Consider the following 21,088-nt stretch of genomic DNA (forward strand, 5'->3'; position numbering starts at 1 on the left):
TTCAGTAGAAACCGACATCTACATCTTTTCCTCTTTACCTCATATCATTTCTGTTTTAACAATGGGGGGGAGTGGACGGTAAGTATCTTTTAATTTTTATCTCATTTAATCATCATTTCACATATTATATTGTTAGTTTATTGAGGATTAATTGATGTTGAATAACTGATGTAAGGCGTTTACATAGGTTATATCGTTCAAAATTGTCCTTTAGCTAGACTAAGACTCCAGAGTTGTTTCTTTGTTTTCAAAGTAGTTTCTGACAAAGGCTTAGGCAATTTGGTTCAAATTGCCTAGACTAAGTCATGAATGATTCTCATTTATTAGATGGGACTTCAACTATTTAAAGATATAATACCAGGCACTGCCCAGTTAGAAGTAAGTTTAGCCAGAGGAATATAACGTTCAGGAATCAATGCAGTGAAGCTTTTTACCCTAGGTAGGTTTTTGTCAACATCATGCTTCTCCACTCATTCTGTTGGATCCTCCTGAGGTTCAGAAGATTGAAAGATTCACCAAGTGTATTCCAGGTTTTGAAAACAAAAGGAATTATTGATCATTGGCTTCTGATTTTCATCTGACCAGGTTTGAAAATACAATTCCATTAATTTGGGGAGTTATAGGATCTAGATTAATAGTGCCAAATCACATCAAATATAAACAACCATTTGATTTTTAAGGCTATTTAAATTTGGATAAAATTCGAGGTAGGCTACTTTTTGCTATCTGGAGAAGGGATTAAAGGAACACAAACCTGCAGTAGGCTAGCCCAATGAATCCAGGATCAAAATTATTCTTTTAGAAGGTTATAAGTTCTTGTTTTGACCTTCTTCCAATTTCTAAGGTATGGGAATCTGCCTAGGCTACTTGACAGGTCTAAACCTATTGAAATTTTGACAAAACAACATTTTGCCTTAATTTTTACTCATCACTTTCATTTTCTTTAGTTTTAGTTCTGAAAATGCAAAGCCTGTTATTTGAGTGGAATTTTAAGCCATATTATTTTTTTTCTATAAGTTTAAGAAATGTATTGGCAGATTCTTGAATCCTTGTAAATTGAGATTCAGCAATGTTGTGAAACTGAAAACTTTAATTGGGTAAAATTCAGTAAATATATGACTGTCCATAGGCTATTTTTGACTTACCAATAAAGTGAGAATACCACTCAATACCTTTCTTTATACTGTTTACAAATGAAATAGGCCTAGTCACTTCTATTGAAAAATTTAGTGAATGTTGGTGTTACCTGAACAGCTGTTATGGTCATGAAACTTGTTAATAAATGCATTTTGACTTTTTGAACATCTCTTCTCTTGCAAAACTAGCCACCATTATGGAGTTATCTGTGAACTCACCATTATGGAGTTATTATATATTTGACCATTAGGGGGGGGGGGGGTAAAGCATAGTATATATTAAATACAGCAATGGTTAGTTTACATATTTAATATATGCTATGTTTCACCCCCACCCCCTTAATGTGCTAATACATAGCCCAAATTTGTTTCTAAACTAATATAGATTTGCAATTTCAAATATACTATCAACAAAAATGGAAGTGATTGCAATTCTATATGTATAAATACAAGAATATTTGGGCTGGAATAACTCCATAATGGTGAGTTTGTGGTAGTTTTGTAAGAGAAAAGATGTTCAAAAAGTCAAAATGCATCTATTAACAATAGTTTCATGACCCAAAACAATTGTTTAGATAATACCAACATGGACCAAAAATTCATATTTAAGCACTTTTTGAGATCTTAAAACTGACAAACTTTCAAATACATTTCCTAAATTTAGAAAAACATTGATAGGCTATTGCTTTGGCTATTCTATGCAAATAACAGGAATTGCTTTGTCGGAATTAAAGGCAGAGTAAAAGTAACTGGTAGCAGAAAATTAAGGTAAAATGTTTTGTCAAAATTTCAATAGGTATTGATATGTCATGTATGCATATTTCAGGGCCCTATAGAGGGGGAGGGAGTGGAGGTGGGTATTCAAAATACCTTCCCAAGATATACTTTAGCCTGTAGACCCATCCCCAAAAGTTTCATTTTCCTAACCTGACTGCTTTTAAGCAAGAAGTCATTAGCTAGAATTTTATTAACAAATATAACACCATCTGAAAGAATATAAGATCAAACAGTTCATGGTAATGAACTGTAGTAAGGAGCAACCCGGCTCAGTAGTAACCAAAACTCTAAAAAATAGAATTTTGATACCAATAGATTCATCAAAAGAATCACATTTTAATGCTGATCTAAAATATATAAGTTTAATCAAGTTCAGTCTTACCCATCAAAACTTACGAGCCTGAGAAAATTTGTGTTATTTTAGAAAATAGGGGGAAACACCCCCTAAAAGTCATAGAATCTTAACGAAAATCACACCATCAGATTCAGTGTATCAGAGAACCCTACTGTAGAAGTTTCAAGTTCTTATCTACAAAAAATGTGGAAATTTGCATTTTTTACCAGAAGGGCAGATCATGGATGCGTGTTTATTTGTTTGTTTTTATTTTTCAGGGATGATTGTATCTACCCAGTTGTCCTAGAATGTTGCGAGTGGGCTCATTCTAATGGAAATGAAAAGTTCTAGTGCCCTTTTTAAGTGACCAAAAAATGGAGGGCACCTAGGCCCCTTCCCACGCTAATTATTTTCTTAAAGTCACCAAATCAAAATTCTGAGATAGCTATTTTATTCAGCGTAGTCGAAAAAGCTTATAACTATGTCTTTGGGGACGATTTACTCCCCCACAGTCCCCGTAGGAGGGGCTACAAGTTACAAACTTTGACCAGTGCTTACATATAGTAATGGTTATTGGGAGTGTACAGGCGTTTTCAGGAGGATGTTTTGGTTGGGGGAAGGGTTGAGACAAGGGGGATATGTTGGGGGAACTTTCCGTTGAGGAATTTGTCTCGGGAGAAGAAAATTTCCATGAAGGAAGCACAGGATTTACTAGCATTATTAAAAAAAAACAATGAAAAAATAAATATGAAAAGTTTTTTCAGCTGGACGTAAGGAGCAGCATTAAAACTTAAAACGAACAGAAATAATTACTCATATGAGGGGCTCAAGTCCTCCCAATATCTCGCTCTTTACGCTAAAGCAATATCTGTTCTGTGCAATATCTGCTATGAGTGGCGCTAACAATTTTGCTATGGTCAAAGTGGTCCACACGTTGTCGAGTGTTTGCACCCCTCGGCTCTTTTATAAAGCTGATCTACAACTTCACATGGCAAGCCCCGGGCTTTTTCTTGAATCTTTAATATCATCTTTTCTTTTTTTTCTTTTCTTTTTTTCTCTTTTTTTTGCCAAGCAGAATCACTAGTTTTCTGTATTTATATTTTACTTACTGGTTCATTGCATTTTAAGAATTAAACGATGAATAATTTCATTAATCAATCATTTTATTAATACTAAAACACTATTACAAACATTAAAAAGTTATTCGGCCCAAGTAGCTTGGCTTGTTATGGGCCATACAACAAAATAATAGACCACTAAAACAACTATAAATAATACCCTAAATCAAAGAATGAATGTGAAATAAAGATGAAGGGCAATAAACACTAGCATGCAGTAAAAAAAGGGAAAAAACTGGTAGTAATTGTAATAATAGAAATAAATAGAAACCAAAGAAAGTAGAGAAACAGGAACAACAAAGTCGACATTAGAGCATCAGAAAAAAAACACAGAAAATAAAGACTAATAAAGAGGATTTTAAAAGTTAATAAAATTCCTAAAATAACTTCAGAAGAATAGGAGAGAGATGTCAGTTGGGAATGAATTCCAAAAAGGTAAAGGGGCAAACGGAAAATTAAAAATGAAGGGAAAATAGTGAAATACGAATTGAAGGCACTTACTAAGGATTTTTTGTCTGCAATGGATCCTTCAGCTTTCCTTTAAAGATATGGGGAAGACTGTTTGAGTTTCTCGTGGGAAAGAGTTTCATTAACTACATTTCAAAACCTTATATTCTGCCTCGCGTTTCTGCATGTTGCTGGAATTGGCTAATTAAACTGACAAGTAGTAATTCTGCATCAGATTGCTTGGGAATATAGGGATCAAGAGCGAACATTTTTGATATTTATTTTTTTTCATCCAGTACTAAATATAGCCTACACCTTGCTGCAGTATTTAAGTTTTTCTGTTTTTTATGGCAAGTTCTTCTTGCCATAAAGTTTTTTTATGGCACTAGTTTTTTTTTCAGGCTATTATTTACTTGTTTTTTGTTTTTTTTTTTTTTTGTCAGGCTTGTTTTTATAGCACTTGGTATTAACTAAATGACATATAGCAATCGCAAATTCTGTCGGTCTGTCTGTCTATCGGAATGTCGGTCCTGGTACTTAAGGCACTTCCAGGTAAGCTAGGACGATGAAATTTAGCAGGTTTATCAGATATCAGACTTGATTAAATTAGAAATAGTCGTTTTCCCGATTTGACCATATGGGGAGGAGTGGGGGGCCGGTTAATTTGGAAAAAATAGAAAAAATGAAGTATTTTTAACTTACGAACGGTTGATCAGATCTTAATGAAATTTGATGTTTGGAAGGATATTGTGTCTTAGAGCGTTATTTTAAATCCCAACTGGATCTGGTGACATCAGGGGGGGGGTTGGTTGGGGAAACCTAAAATCTTTGAAAAAACTCAGAGCGGAGGGATCGGGATAAAACTTGGTGGGAAAAATAAGCACAAGTCCTAGATACGTGATTGACATAATCGAAAGGGATTCGCTCTCTTTGGTGTAGTTGGGGTAGAGGGTTAATTCTGAAAAAGTTGAAAAAATGAAATATTTTTAACTTACGAACGGGTGATCGGATCTCAATTAGATTTGACATTTAGAAGGATATCGTGTCTCAAAGCTCTCATTACAAATCCCAACTGGAACTGGTGACATTAGGGGGAGTCTGGGGGGGGGGCCTAAAATCATGGAAAACGCTTAGATTGGAGGGATCAGAATGAAACTTGACGGGAAAGATAAGCAGAAGTCTAAGATACGTGATTGACATAATTGGAACTGATCCGTTCTAATGGGGGGGGGGGGGGGTAATTCTGAAAAATTGGAAAAATGACTTACTTTTAACTTACAAAGAATTGATCGGATCTTCATGAAACTTCATATTTAGAAGGACCTCGTAACTCAGATCTCTTATTTTAATTCTCAAACGGATCCAGTGTCATTAAGGTTGGGGGGGATTGGAAATCTTAGAAAATACTTAAAGTGGAGAGATCAGGATGAAACTGGATGGGAAGAATAAAAACCTTTCTAATATACGTGACTGAAATAACCGGATCTGCTCTCTTTGGTGGAGTTGGGGGAGGGGGGTAATTTGGAAAAATGAGGTATTTATAACTTACGAAAGGGTGACCAGATCTTAATGAAATTTGATATTTAGAAGGATCTTGTGCTTTAAAGCTCTAATTTTAAATTCCAACTAGATCCTTTGACATTGGGGAGAGTTTGAAGGGGAAGCCAGAATTCTTAGAAAACGTGAAAATTGGGGTATTATTGTCTTACGAATAGGTGATTGGATCTTAATGAAACTTGATATATATAGAAGGATCTTATGTCTCAGATGCTCTATTTTTTATTCGAATTGAATCCGGGAACATAGGGGGTTGGAGGAGGGAAAGAGAAATCTTGGAAAACGCTGAGAGTGGAGAGATCGGGATGAAACTTGATGGGAAGAATAAGTAACTTACTACTTAATCCTTACTGCCGATGGTGCCAGGTTGAGAGAGCAGGAAACCCTGTCTTTAGCAGACGCGGGAGCATCTTCAAAACTTATTCCTATCTTGTTTAGGAAATGGTGCTGACTATAAGACCATCCCATTCATGGACGGCCACATGATCTTTTCCTAAGCCATCAAGTGGTTGGTATATTAAAATTGGCAGTTGAATTAACCCCACCAGGGACTAATCTAGAGCAAAATCTTGGGGGGGATTTGCCAAGGGTGCCAATGAGCATATTTTTTGTGGGGAGGGGGGGGGGCTTAATGTGATAAACATGCCAATAATTGACCAAATTACCAGATTTACTCTAAAAAAGTGAAAATACGTGGAAAGAGGGTGCCAGAAAAATATTGGGGGTAGATGTTCTCAGCCTCCATGGATCCACGGGTGAATCTTTTTCTGTTATTTTTCTCTGTTGTCTGTTTACGAAAGTGTGTTACTCCTTGGAATTTAGTCCTAATTTCAGGATCTTAAAAGGTGTGTTGGCATTAAATATTACCCACAAAAAAAATACTTCAAGTATAGTAGACCAGGGCTTATCGCCGTTAAGGAGAACTCGAGCTGCAACGGCACTTTTGATTCTCATCTTTGTTTCTTGTTTGATGTTTGACCAGACTAGACATTATAATCAGACGAAAGCCGAAGAATGAGTGGTAGAATTGATGGACAGTGAGACTATTCTGGTTCTCCTTGAGCAGGGAGACTATTACCAGTCATTTTTATCCGCACTTTCTATGCTTCTTTCTGTTCTGATCCTCAACTGTTCTATTAGTCAAGGAGTCAGGATAGACTAGATTTGCTCAATGTTTTGCAGTGAATGTACAGTGTATTTCCAAAATATCTTTAAGGTTATATACGTCTATAAGAGCTGTATTAACAGGGTTAATAAATCTCTAATTGCTACCTCTCGTTTCTAATTGTTCTAACAGCTTTTGCTTCTCATTCTCTTATATATTGACTCATTAAAAATATTAGCAAAGATCTTTCAATATTATGTGGATTTCTATATTCAAAGTAGCTAAACTATGTAACAATTTTTTTTTCTTGTTTCAGGCATTCCGGTCATCTATTCATTTAGTTCAGAAATATTGAAAAAGAGGGATTTTGCAGCTTATATAGCCAGCAATACCAATTATCCTCTCATCCAAGTATGCACTGCAATGGACATGATTGTAGTTCCACCATTATATAAGGACCACGCTATTAAAAAGGTAAATTAGTTCAAACTGAGAATTGGTGAGACAATTTTTAAAAGACAATGAGTTTGCACATGATTTAAAATTCATTTTTTCCTTGTCCTCGCTGGTTTCTTTGACCCCTTTTTATTACCTATATCTTAGCTGTTCCAGACGTCGGGTGACCAGATCTAAATGAGATTTGATATTTTGAAGGAACTCCTGGCTCAGACCTTTTGTTTGAAATATTGACCAGATCTGTTGACATTGAGGGGAGTTGGGGAGGGAAACTGAAAATCTTGGAAGGCGCTTAGAGTGGAGAGATCGGGATGAACATTGGTGGGTGGTAGAACGAGCAAATGTCGTAGATACGTAAGTGACGTAACGGGACTGGATCCGCTTTCTTTTGGGGAGCTAAGGGGTGGGGTTCTATGCTGTATCGAGTTTGGTGCTTCTGGACGTGCTATGACAATGGAATTTGGTAGGTGTGTCAGGGAGCTGCAAAAATTGACTTGATTAAGTCATCTTATCCCCGATATGACCATCTGGGGGCTGAAGGGAGAGGAAAAATAAAAAAATGAAGTAATTTTAACTTAAAAGTGGGTGATCGGATCTAAATGGATTTTGATATTTAGAAGGACTTCGTGACTAAGAGCTCTTGTTTTAAATCCCGACCGGCATTAAGCCTCTGATTTTCCTTTTAGTTCAACCTATTGATTCTTAGAATTTTGCTAGAGCGAATGTTACTGAGAATATAAGGAATTTTTGGTTGAATCCAAAACTTCGTATAATTTAAGGAAAATTGTGGGATATCCTCCCCTCCTCCTCGTTTGAGTGCAAGACTGGAAGGATGAAGATGAATGGTAATAGAAAACTAATTAGAGGTCTGGGTTTTTAATGTCATAGTGGAACGTTATATTAAAACATCCTGTCTAAACCAGAACATTCAAGCTTGTGATTATATTTTACAAGAGCCTCTTCAACATTCTTTTATAATTAAGAAAAATTTTATTGTTTATTTAATTAAAAATTACTAACTAATTATTTTCCAATTAATATATCCTACTATTTTCTATCCACTTAACGTTTCGGTGGGATGATCCTGGCGAAGCTGGAGACAAAGGTTTTGTAATATTTTGTGCTGTGCATCCCATGCTTAATAAAGTCTAATAGGGTTAATTCTCTGTAAAGTATAAGTATTCTGGGTCTTCTGCTAAAATAAAATACTGAAACGGTGCCTGTTACTGCTGCTAGAACATTTCAGGTTGTCAACGTGCGGTTGCACGATCAGGGTGCTTGCTTGGCTAGTATACTCTAAAAATTTTACGTTAACACTATCATAAAAAGCAAAAGAGAGTGAGAAAGAGGATGATGATGAAGTGAGAAAGGGAAGTGAATCAATAACATAGCTCTTTTTAATGATTAGGACAAGAAACTACGTAGCTACCACCACTCCTTAAACAAATGGCTGAATTTGCATTTCGTGTCAAAAATAGAAAAAAAATTACTACCTAAAGAAATGTAAATTTCCGATTAATAGTATTATATATGCATGCATTTAAAAAAAGAAAAAAAATCGAATTGGCGGAGTGATGGAATATTATTAATGACCCTTCTTATACTAGCAGTATTATTCGCAGTGGTAAAGTCCGTAAGTAAAATTGTTGACCCAATTCTTTATTTAATGCCACAAAGGGGCGGATCTACAGCAAAGTCTTGGTTTAGGCCCAACGTGACAAGGACGCCAATGAGCAAAATCTCTGGGGGGGGAGGGATGCGACAAAGGTGCAGATAATTGACCAAATTGACAAATTTATTCAACAAAAAAAAGAGAAAAATAGGAAAGAAGACGTCAGAAAAAATATTCCTGCTTCTTTAATTCTAACTTTATTTGTTTTTACGAGTTAAATGTTTCTGTCATCGCAAATTGCTGCATCTACGACAATTTTTTTTTCAGTATTTCCTTAATGCCTACGAGAGTGATGTGAGTTGCATTTTGTTTGACGATGTTGGTCCTACATACAAACCGTATGAGATGCTAAAATGTTATTTGAAGAAGAAACCTGAAGGAAAGAAATTGCTGGTTATTGGCACTACTAGCACAAGGTACTTGGGTTTTTCTTATTTCTCGAACGCGGAGACTATATGAAACTTGCAAGACTTCAAACTCTAGCCAGTTTCTCACAAAACTATTTTAGAGTAGTGTCTTTTTATACACGAACCTGACATGAATTTTTTAGGTTATTTTGCTTCTTCTGTCTTCTATTTTTCCCAAGATGACAAATTTGGAAATGACTAGTGCTAATTTACAGTTAAATGATAAGCAAAGAATTGAATAAATGTATTGAAATAAAATTTATCGAATTAATCAAATTAATTGCATTTATTATTATCTCTTTGGACTAAATTATTTGAAAGACCCTACTGAACGACCAGTGACTAGACTCGGACAGATTAAAAATAATTGTCGACAGTTAATGACTTACCCTGCCTCCAGTACCGACAGATATTGCAAAACATTTGTCTCTTATTTTATTTGGTATTTTGATAATATTACCATGACAAATATTTAATGTTCGGCGCAGTTTATTTCAGGTATTTGCCTATGAGTATTTTTGGATACACCAACTATTTATATACTTAATTATTTTGAAATATTCTACATGAAAGGTCGCTATTTTATTCGTAAAAATAGGTTCTTGACTTATTTTAAGTTTGTTTTACGACTCATTCCAATTTATTGACCTTGAATCAGCCCTTGTTTCCTTAATTTTTTGTGTTTTATGGTTTCAGGATTTAGCTCTATACCTTTTTTTTCAAAATGTTTTTAAATTCGTTTTTTATGGCACTTGGTATTAACCAGGTGACATAGCAATCGCAAATTCTGTCGGTCTGTCTGTCTGTCGGTCCCGGTTTTGCTACTTTAGGCACTTCCAGGTAAGCTAGGACGATGAAATTTGGCAAGTGTATCAGGGACCGGACCAGATTAAATTAGAAATAATCGTTTCCCCGATTTGACCATCTGGGGGGAGTGGGGGCCCGGTTAATTCGCAGAAAATAGAAAAAATGAAGTATCTTTAACTTATGAGGGAGTGATTGGATCTTAATGAAATGTGATGTTTGGAATGATATTGTGTCTCAGAAATCTTATTTTAAATCCCGACCGGATCTGATGACATTGGGGGGAGTTGGAGGGGGGAAACCCCTCCACTCTCTTTACTACTACTACTATGAAGAACTCACCGCAGCACCAAGCCACTGGAGTCCAACACAGCTACGCACGCTCCTCTACTTCCAATTTATTCAGAGCCTCCCTCTTTACACCCTCCCAGGAATTTTCTGTTCCCTTTTAATGACATCCTCCCACCTCAACTGCGGACGGCAGCACCAAGCCACTGGAGTCCAACACAGCTACGCACGCTCCTCTATCCCAATTTATTCAGAGCCTCCCTCTTTACACCCTCCCAGGAAGTTTCTATTCCCTTTAACTCTTTCTTTATGACATCCTCTCACCTCAACTGCGGACAGCCTGCTTTCTGTTTACCCCTAGACAGTTGGCTGAAAAGGACATTTTTTGGTAATCTGTCATCCTTTATCCGCATATTGTGCCCCAGCTATATCTACCTTTCTCTCATTACAGCCCTACAAAGCGGTATTTACCTACGATATTTGCACCACCTACTGTTGAAATACGGTCTGTCAGAGGGTTTCATTAGTTTATTTATAATGATTTATTTACGTTTTAAGCATGACTTTTTTTTTCACTACTTCTGCTCCCCTTTGGTTTAAATTAGTTCTGTACTTATTTTAAAAAACTTCTTTTGTTGAAACATCTTCTGTTTGTTAAGTTAAATTAGTAAAGTTAAGTAATTAGTTAAGTAAAAAAATTAATTTCTCTAAGTTTTGTTGATATTTTTTTTATTGATGAATAAAAGCAAAAAGATTTTGGGTTGCTCTTCATATTCTGGACAAAATTTTGCTAGGAATTCTAAAAATAGCTATATTATAGAACTACAAATGGTTGGGTACGGTTACTAGTATTTTAAAAAATGTGAACAATTTTGGGAATTTTTGGGGGGTGAAGCTGTTCCGTCGTATCTACTGTTACAACCTTTGATATAGACGAATAATGATCAAACACTTCGTTGTAGGAATTTGTGTGTGTGTGTTATATTTTGCTTTAATAGCTTGGTTGTTTACATTTATGCATTTTGAGCTAGTATATTAGCTAATATAGTTCCAATTTGTTGTAAAAAAAAAAAAAAGGTGATGAAGAATCCCTGACAAGATTTGTTTCCAGTTGCGATTCCCTTGGTTCTGAAACTTTTATTGAGGCGTCTTCAAGTCCTGAAATTTTAATGAGATCAATAAAAGAGATCACACTAAGAATATAAAAACACTAATAACACACACTTTCAAACTAAGAATCAATACAACCATTTTTTTTCAAAGATTCTTTGTCGCTGATGAGCTCCCTTCGGTCAACAAATCAAAATTTAGTATCTACTTGTCCTTTCCGTCCAATATTCCCTCACAGTTTCAGCTAGGTCGCTTAAGGCGTTAATCTATACCATTAACCGTATATGAACTATTGAAGACGTCTTGTTCTGATATCCTGGATGGAGATAGTGTCATTTGATCTAGCTGAACATCGCCTTCAGTATTTACAGAAAGTTTCAATTATCTTAGCCGTTCCTGCCGTATTGCAGATGAACCATTTTGACACCCTGGATGCATACAGTTCACCGATTTAGTTCAATATTAAACAAAAGAACAAGTTTTTTGAAATGAAAGTAAGGAGCGACATTAAAACTTAAAACGAACAGAAATTACTCCGTATATGAAAGGGGCTTTTCCTCCTCGACACCCCGCTCCTTACGCTAAAGTCCTTTATTGTTTTAAAAAGTAGAGTTGTGTCAAAGAATCAAAAGGAGGAAAAGCCCCTTTCATATACGGAGTAATTTCTTTTCGTTTTAAGTTTTAATGTCGCTCCTTACTTTCATTTCAAAAAACAGGTTTTTTTTTTTATTTAATTTCTGAAAGTTTTTGAATTAATGCATGTCTGATTTTGGCTCTCCGTACATAAATTATTAAAATGAAATTTGCATATTAATTCTTTTTTTTTGGCTAAATGGCTTTCTCTTAGTTTTGATCAGACGATTTTGAGAAATAAGGAGGGGAGGCGGCCTAGTTGCCCTCCAATTATTTGGTTACTTAAAAAGGCAACTAGATCTTTTAATTTTTAACGAACGTTTTTATTAGTAAACAAAATACGTAACTTAAGAATTAACTTACGTAACAAACTTTTATATTCTTATATTTTTTGATTATATATATGAGAGGGTTTCGCTTTTTATGCTAAAGTATTTTTAGAAACCCTCATATGCGTAATAATCTCTGTTGTTTTAAGTTTTAATGATTCTCCTTACTTTCAATTGAAAAAAAACTTTTTCATGTTTATATTTTCATTGTTTTTTTTTTATAGTAATTCTAGAAAGTCCTGCGCCCTTTTCATTGAATTTCTCTTCGCCCATGAAATATTCCTCCAAGGAAAGATCCTCCCATATAGCCCCCTCCCCTGAACCCCACACCCAAACCAAAAAAATCCCCTTGATAACGTCGGTACACTTCCCAGTAACTATTACTGTATGTAAACATTGGTCAAAGTTTGTAACTTGCAGTCCCTCCCCCAGGAACTGTGGGGGGTAAGTCATCCCCAAATACATAGTTATTATTGTTTTCGACTATGTGGAACAAAATGGCTATCTCAAAATTTTGATCCGTTGACTTTGGGAAAAAAATGAGCGTGGGAGGGGGCCTAGGTGCCCTGTTTTATCGCTCGTATAGTTGTGTTATTTTCAAATTATACTCCATAATTGAGAGGCTCCGAACACCCAGCATTGTATATTAAACTCTGAATTTGATGTTTTTTTCTAACGTGACCAGATTCGTCCTGCGCCCTTTTCATTGAATTTTTCTTCCCCCATGACATATTTCTCCAAGGAAAGATCCTCCCACATAGCCCCCTCTCTTCAACCCTACCCCCAAAACCAAAAAAATCCCCCTGAAAACGTCTGTACACTTCCCAATAACCATTATTATATTTAAACACTGGTCGAAGTTTGTAACTTGCAGCCCCTCCCCCAGGGACTGTGAGGGAATAAGTCATCCCCAAAGACATGGTTATTATGGTTTTCGACTATGTTGAACAAAATGGCCATCTCAAAATTTTGATCCGTTGACTTTGGGAAAAAAATTAGCGTGGGAGGGGGCCTAGATGCCCTCCAATTTTTTTGGTCACTTAAAAAGGGCACTAGAACTTTTCATTTCCGTTAGAATGAGCCCTCTTGCAACATTCTAGGACCACTTGGTCGATACGATGACCCCTGGAGAAAAGAAAAAAAAAAAAAAAACAAAAAAAAACAAACAAATAAACACGCACCCGTGATTTGTCTTCTGGCAAAAAATACAAAATTCCACATTTTTGTAGATAGGAGCTTGAAACTTCTACAGTAGGGTTCTCTGATACGCTGAATCTGATGGTGTCATTTTCGTTAAGATCCTGCTACTTTTAGGGGGTGTTTCCACCTATTTTCCTAAATAAGGCAAATTTTCTCAGGCTCGTAACTTTTGACGGGTAAGACTAAACTTGATGAAATTTATATATTTAAAATCAGCATTAAAATGCAATTCTTTTGATGTAGCTATTGATATCAAAATTCAATTTTTTAGGGTTTTGGTTACTATTGAGCTGGATCGCTCCTTACTACAGTTCGTTACCACGAACTGTTTGATCCCCATCGGCATTCCCTCAAGACAGAGTGTTTTTTGATTTAGTTTAACATTTCTCTCAACTTTCGGTGAAAGTTTCCACTTAATACTCTTAAATGTTGCCGAGTTATTGCATATATGCCATATTGACATTCATAATGCGTTTAATGTCTCCTGAATTAGTTCAATATACCTCTCGATATTCACTCGAAATTTTTACTTAATGCTGTTAGTTGTTCTTGAAATGTTATAAATGCGCCTTTTTTTTACCTTTATGTTCACAGTTGCTTTTGACTTTGTTGTACAATGTTTGTTTATTCCCTGAAAGTTTCTACTGTGGTCCATGGAACTTCCTGAGATACTGTCAATATGTCTTTTTGGCAACTTTGATGCCATAGTGCGTTTTGATTTTGATCAGTAGCATCTGTACAATTATCTAAAAGTCGCCTTAATACGCTAGGAAGTTGCTGAGATATTTTTGATATGCCCTTTTTTCAACCTGAATGCAGGTAGTATTTTATCGTTGAATTCAATTTGCTCTCTGATCTTTCCTTGAAAGTTAAACTTGATATCAAAAGCTGTTCGTGACATGTTGCGGATACTGTCTTTTGACAATTTCTTCGGGATTTATCTCAACATGCACCGAAGGTTTCAGCTTTATACTTTATACTAAAAGCGATTCTTGTTATATTATAGGTTCATCATTTTGACGAAATGGATGCACATAGTGTCTTTCGATTTTGTTTAGAATCCTCCCCCAGCATCCTCTGAAAGCTTCTACTAAATACTCTTAGCCGCTTTTGATATTTTGCAGGCGCGCCCTTTCGACTACTTAGGTGTATATAGTATACTTTGATTTTGTTCGACACCCTCCTCAGCAATGATTGAAGGTTCCAACTCAATACCCTTAGAAATTACTAAGATATTGGAGATGTGCTCTTTTGACTACCTGGATGCACATATATTCTTATGATTCAGTTCGATTTTCTTCTCAACCTTCTCCTTAAAGTTTAAACTTAAAACCCCTAGCTGCTCAGTTATTGTATACTAGCCATTTTGACAATCATGATATTAGTCTACTTTTAGTCTACTTTCATGTTTAATTCCTGGTCTGACATGTTGAGAGCCAAAGTAATTGGACAATATCAACGCGGTAGCTCCCGAAAATGTCTGGGACAGCACTGCAACGCAACTGTGACCATGACTGGGGTCTCATTCGTAACCGGTTTTAGACTGATTGGAAACCAGTAACATCTGGATTGCCTCGTGGGTTGGACCTCACTTCCTCAAGGCCATTGTCACACAACAGTTGCATGCGCAATCAGTTAGCAATTATAGTCTCAAAATAGTTGCCCCATGGCCGCTGGGCCTTAGTCGCTCCTGAGCCGTTCTTGATAGTGCAAATGTGTCTTTCTTACGACCTTGTTACACGTAGTACACCTTCCTGACTCTCATACAGTTCACCACCCTTCTCACCATCCCCCAAGACCTGACTAAATTGGATTTCAAAGGATTTCAATAAAAGGGGTGCCAGAATTGATAATAAGTAAAATACGCTTAGCTACATATATATATATATATATATATGTATATATATATATATATATATATATATATATATATATATATATATATATCGTATAATATATTAGTTTTTCATCACTTATTCGATGGTTTTATCTCCGTGGGGCTCTTAGAAAATGTAAATTTTTAAATCACACCTTATCTACCCATGAAAGTTTTTGCCCATAAAATTTCTTTTCCGCCAAAAACTAATCCATGATACCCCCGCCCCTCCTTAGGTAGTGCTCATTTTCACATTTAGTATTTATCTTGTATTGACTAATTCAGTATTCAGGAACATATTTGTATCTGTGCTTTTCCTATATCACAAAATGTTCCAGGAAAGTCTAAAAGGATTTGTTAATAGCAAGCATAATTACATGTGAAGAAAAAAGGTTTTCTTCACATGGTCTTGAGGTTTTCGCTCTTGTAATGTATTTAGCCAGTGTTCAAAATTTATCCTTTTATAAATTTGTTAGTTCGGAAATATTTATTGTCTATTGTCTGCAAATGATTGACTTTTCTTTTCTTTTCTAGATAATGAAGTAGTTGGGCAGTAAATTTCGGAAAGTAAATTTCTCTGTATAAGCCTGTTCTCTGTTGCATTCGTCTTTTTGTGTATAGACGCTTATATTTACATAAAAAGACAGTGCAGCAGAACTGGTTTCTTATAATTTTAAAGTTTAAATAAAAAAAACAAGGGTTCTAAACCTCAAGTTAAATGGAATCTCAGTAAAATTTGCGTATATTTTTTTTGCTCCTCTTTTTATATTTTACTAAAAAAAAATAGAACCCTCAAAAAAATTTTAATCAATTTTGCTTCAATTTTTTACTCATCCTTCACCTAACGAATTTACTGCTCATTGAAGCTGTGCAATTATGTGGCCTCTGCTCCTGCCAAAGAACCTCTTCCTGACTCAACATACAAAAACATTTTTTTATTTTATATTTTAATATAAATTTAATCAATAAAATATTGTTTCTTTGTATTCTTGCAAACTGCTTGTTGTTCTTAGAGCTAGGGATAGTTCATAGGGACGGAGTACAAGATAGAGAAAATTAAAATAAATACATTAACTGCCGATTATTGCATATAATGTTGCCGAGTTATTGCATATATGCCATATTGACATTCATAATGCACTTAATGTCTCCTGAATTAGTTCAATATACCTCTCGATATTCACTCGAAATTTTTACTTAATACTGTTAGTTGTTCCTGAAATATTATAAATGCGCCCTTTTTTTACCTTTATGTTCACAGTTGCTTTTGACTTTGTTGTACAATGTTTGTTTATTCCCTGAAAGTTTCTACTGTGGTCCATGGAACTTCCTGAGATACTGTCAATATGTCTTTTTGGCAATCTTGATGCACATAGTGCGTTTTGATTTTGATCAGTACCATCTGTACAATTATCTGAAAGTCGCCTTAATACCCTAAGAAGTTGCTGAGATATTTTTGATATGCCCTTTTTTCAACCTGAATGCAGGTAGTATTTTATCGTTGAATTCAATTTGCTCTCTGATCATTCCTTGAAAGTTAAACTTGATATCAAAAGCTGTTCGTGGCATGTTACGGATACTGTCTTTTGACAGTTTGTTCGGGATTTATCTCAACATGCACCGAAGGTTTCAGCTTTATACTTTAAGCAATTCTTGTTATATTATATCAACTTTATGCGATTCTTGTTATATTATAGGTTCATCATTTTGACGAAATGGATGCACATAGTGTCTTTCGATTTAGTTTAGAATCCTCCCCCAGCATCCTCTGAAAGCGTCTACTAAATACTCTTAGCCGCTCTTGATATTTTGCAGACGCGCCCTTTCGACTACTTAGGTGTATATAGTATACTTTGATTTTGTTCGACACCATCCTCACCAATGATTGAAGCTTTCAACTTAATACCCTTAGAAATTACTAAGATATTGCAGATGTGCTCTTTTGACTACCTGGATACACATATATTCTTATGATTCAGTTCGATTTTCTTCTCAACCTTCTCCTTAAAGTTTAAACTTAAAACCCCTAGCTGCTCAGTTATTGTATACTAGCCATTTTGACAATCATGATATTAGTCTACTTTTAGTCTACTTTCCGGTTTTAGACTGATTGGAAACCAGTAACATCTAGTTTGCCTCGTGGGTTGGACCTCACTTCCTCAAGGCCATGGTCACACAACAGTTGCATACCCAATCAGTTAGCAATGCTAGTCTCAAAACAGTTGCCCCGTGGCCGCTGGGCCATAGTCGCTTCTGAGCCGTTCTTGATAGTGCAAATGCGTCTTTCTTACGACCTTGTTACGCGTAGTACACCTTCCTGACTCTCATACAGTTCACCACCCTTCTCACCATCCCCGAAGACCTCACTAAATTTGATTTCCAAGGATTTCAGTAAAAGGGGTGCCAGAATTGATAATAAGTAAAATACGCTTAGCTACATATATATATATATATATATATATATATATATATATATATATATATATATATATATATATATATATATATTGTATAATATATTAGTTCTTCGTCACTTTTTCGATGGTTTTTATCTCCGTGGGGCTCTTAGAAAATGTAAATTTTTTAAATCACACCTTATCTACCCATATAAGTTTTTGCCCAGAAAATTTCTTTTCCGCCAAAAACTAATCCATGCTACCCCCGCCCCTCCTTAGGTAGTGCTCATTTTCACATTTAGCATTTATCTTTTATTGACTAATTCAGTTTTTAGGAACAAATTTGTATCTGTGCTTTTCCTATATCACAAAATGTTCCAGGAAAGTCTAAAAGGATTTGTTAATAGCAAGCATAATTATGTGAAGAAAAAAGGTCTTGACCAGACATCGCAACCACCTCGAGGTTTTCGCTCTTGTAATGTATTTAGCCAGTCTTCAAAATTTATCCTTTTATAAATTTTTTAGTTCGGAAAAACATATTGTCTATTGTCTGCAAATGATTGACTTTTCTTTTCTTTTCTAGATAATGAAGTAGCTGGGCAGTAAATTTCGGAAAGTAAATTTCTCTGTATAAGCCTGTTCTCTGTTGCATTCGTCTTTTTGTGTATAGACGCTTATATTTACGTAAAAAGACAGTGCAGCAGAACTGGTTTCTTATAATTTTAAAGTTTAAATAAAAAAAAAAACAAGGGTTCTAAACCTCAAGTTAAATAGAATCTCAGTAAAATTCGCGTATATTTTTTTTGCTCCCCTTTTTATATTTTACTAAAAAAAATAGAACCCTCAAAAAATTTTTAATCAATTTTGCTTCAATTTTTTGCTCATCCTTCACCTAACGAATTTACTGCTCATTGAAACTGCAATTATGTGGGCTCTGCTCCTGCCAAAGAACCTCTTCCTGACTCAACATACAACAACGTTTTTTTATTTTATATTTTAATATAAATTTAATCTAAAATACTGTTTCTTTGTATTCTTGCAAACTGCTTTTTGTTCTTAGAGCTAGGGATAGTTCATAGGGACGGAGTACAAGATAGAGAAAATTAAAATAAATACATAACTATGTTTATCAAAACAATTTATGAAGAGCACTTATTATACACGAACAACTATTGTATACTTTCAACTTTAAGCATCCCCTTTTAAGAAGGGGATGCCATGAAGGAAAAGTGATATTGTGGCTATGTTTCAAAAACAGTTTCGACAGATTTATTTTGGGCCCGCCATTTTATATTTGCGGATTAATGCTAAACTTAAAAAATGTAGCTAGGACTTTTTTATATATAGAGTGAACCTGATAAAAGTAGGAAAGGGGATCTTGCTTGTCCAAAAACCCCATTGCCAGGGTTTACTGTATCTATATGCTTACTAATGGCGAAGTAATAATAATCATAAAATGACTAAAATAATTAATTCTTTCAAATATATTGACCATCGGGTAAAGAATAATTTCAATTGAAAATATATTGCGTATTCATTGAAGAGGCAATGCTACTAATTGTTTTGGGGAGTTAAATGAGGGTTCCACAACTCATATTAATGGCCTTTTCCGTTTCTTTTTGTGCTGGATTTCTTCATTCAATTTAGTCTGTTTGGTTTAAGATTGTTAACTTAGAGGATTCGACTTATGCCCGCTCTGATCTCTAAAATTGTGTCTTTTCTTTCGCGAAATTGCATCGTTTTCATGCATTGAATTTTTAAATCAAATAACAGTGTATACAGTACTTTTGCGTTGACGATAGCTTCTGGTCTATGGATGTGCATCCTAACCCCAAAAAACCCTTGGGCGTTTTCATGAGTATCTAGGCTTGTATGAGAAGCCTAGAGGAAACTTTTAAGAACCTAATAAAATTATTGAAGAAGAATTTTTATTGTCCTTCAATAGAACTATGCAGTAAGGTCGTGGAAATATGGCATATATTTTATGACATTTTACAAAATGTTGAAGATTAGCAAAAAAATATATAAAACGCCTTTTAAACCGTCGATTGTTGAAAAGACGCTATACTTTTGACTGTGGTGGAGACCTGTACTTAACGTTTTCGGTCTCTAAAACTCATGAAAATTTGGTTATAATAGATTTTGAGTTGATTGTAAATCGAAAGTAACCCTAGAACAAAAGAGGTATAGCATTAAGCGTTAATTATTTATAGCATAAGTGCAACAGCATTTTCATAAGCTTGCTCTTTGGGAAACAAGTTCTTTCTGCTGTTGTAATTGAAAACGTTTCCTGATTATGCTCCCTGGGAATCTTGGTCTACTAAACAATCCCTGAGAGCCTCTAGCTGATCCAACAACCAAGACCGAACATAGCTGCTTTTTCGACCTGTGAACATAAGCTAATTTACAAATATTAAGGGCTTTGTCCCTGGGGCTGTTAGGGTGATGTCCACCCCGGAGTTCTTTTCATTAGACCTCGATTTGTTTCTTAATAAAATAATCGTCTCAGAATTTTCATCCGATACTATGGGGGATACGTGGGCCAGAGTAGCAGTAAAACGGCACAGAAAGGAGGCTGGCTACCTTCCTATTATTTTTGCCCCTTTAAAAAGGGCACTAGAGCCCCCAATTTCTAATTAAATGGTTCCGTCCGAAGTTTCTGCATCCATTCAAAGTGGCCAGTGGAAAAAATAGTACATGGAAGGCACACGGTTCTTCACGTAGGCAGTGCTACAGAGCTAACTTCTATCCGCCTGTTATTTAATTGTATTTCGTTGAAAGGTCTGAATATTTATAAGATAGATTTGGGTTTTGCCTTCATGATCCCAGTGCTAGAATGACTGACGTATGGAAAAAACCGGACGGTAACTTCTTGGATTTGTTTTCCTCAGATTAAGATACTGAAGCTGAACCCCCTACTTCGGGTTGATTTCATAAAGGCCATCAGACAGTTGCTGAATCGCTCTGCAACAGTGGCAGTTTTAGCAGGGGCAGAGAGGGCACTTACCCCGGGCGCAGAAATTTTAGAGGCACGAAATTCCAAAAAAAATAATTTAACGGGTATAATGATTTTGCAATTTTCGCAATTTTATTTTTATTAAGGCGGTGATTAAGTGAACTTGAAAACATCGAGCTTCAAAATTGAAGTTAGGTTAGCTAGTTGCCTTTTAATACTCTAGAGACCGCCGATTGTCAAAACTTCAAATAGCATCAATTATCAAGTCTTGTGAAAGGTTTTGATAGACAGCTTCCTTTGGTGAGATACTTCAGCCGACAAATATTAATATATTTGGCTGCGTCTTGCAAAGCTTGACTAAATGGCTTTCTCATAGTTTTGATCGAATGATTTTGAGAAAAAAAGGAGCGGGGAAGGAGGTCTAGTTGCCCTCCGATTATTTGGTTACCTATAAAGGCAACTAGAACTTTTTATTTTTTAAGAATTT

The 21,088-nt window shown here is 35.4% G+C and overlaps 1 long non-coding RNA gene across 5 annotated transcripts; it reads left to right on the forward strand.

Moving 5' to 3' along the window:
• Positions 1-7: 7 nt before the first annotated feature.
• On the forward strand, positions 8-18,657 carry LOC136030330 (uncharacterized). Of its 5 annotated transcripts, none has more exons than XR_010618250.1 (4): positions 8-78; positions 6,791-6,948; positions 8,870-9,018; positions 18,229-18,657. It is a non-coding gene; the product is annotated as an uncharacterized LOC136030330 (long non-coding RNA). The 5 variants fall into 5 exon arrangements; XR_010618251.1 differs by lacking the exon at positions 18,229-18,657 and adding an exon at positions 15,784-16,235; XR_010618254.1 differs by lacking the exon at positions 8-78 and adding an exon at positions 150-170.
• Positions 18,658-21,088: the final 2,431 nt, after the last annotated feature.

The sequence above is a fragment of the Artemia franciscana genome, chromosome 8, assembly GCF_032884065.1.
Source record: "Artemia franciscana chromosome 8, ASM3288406v1, whole genome shotgun sequence".
Lineage (NCBI taxonomy): Eukaryota > Metazoa > Arthropoda > Branchiopoda > Anostraca > Artemiidae > Artemia > Artemia franciscana.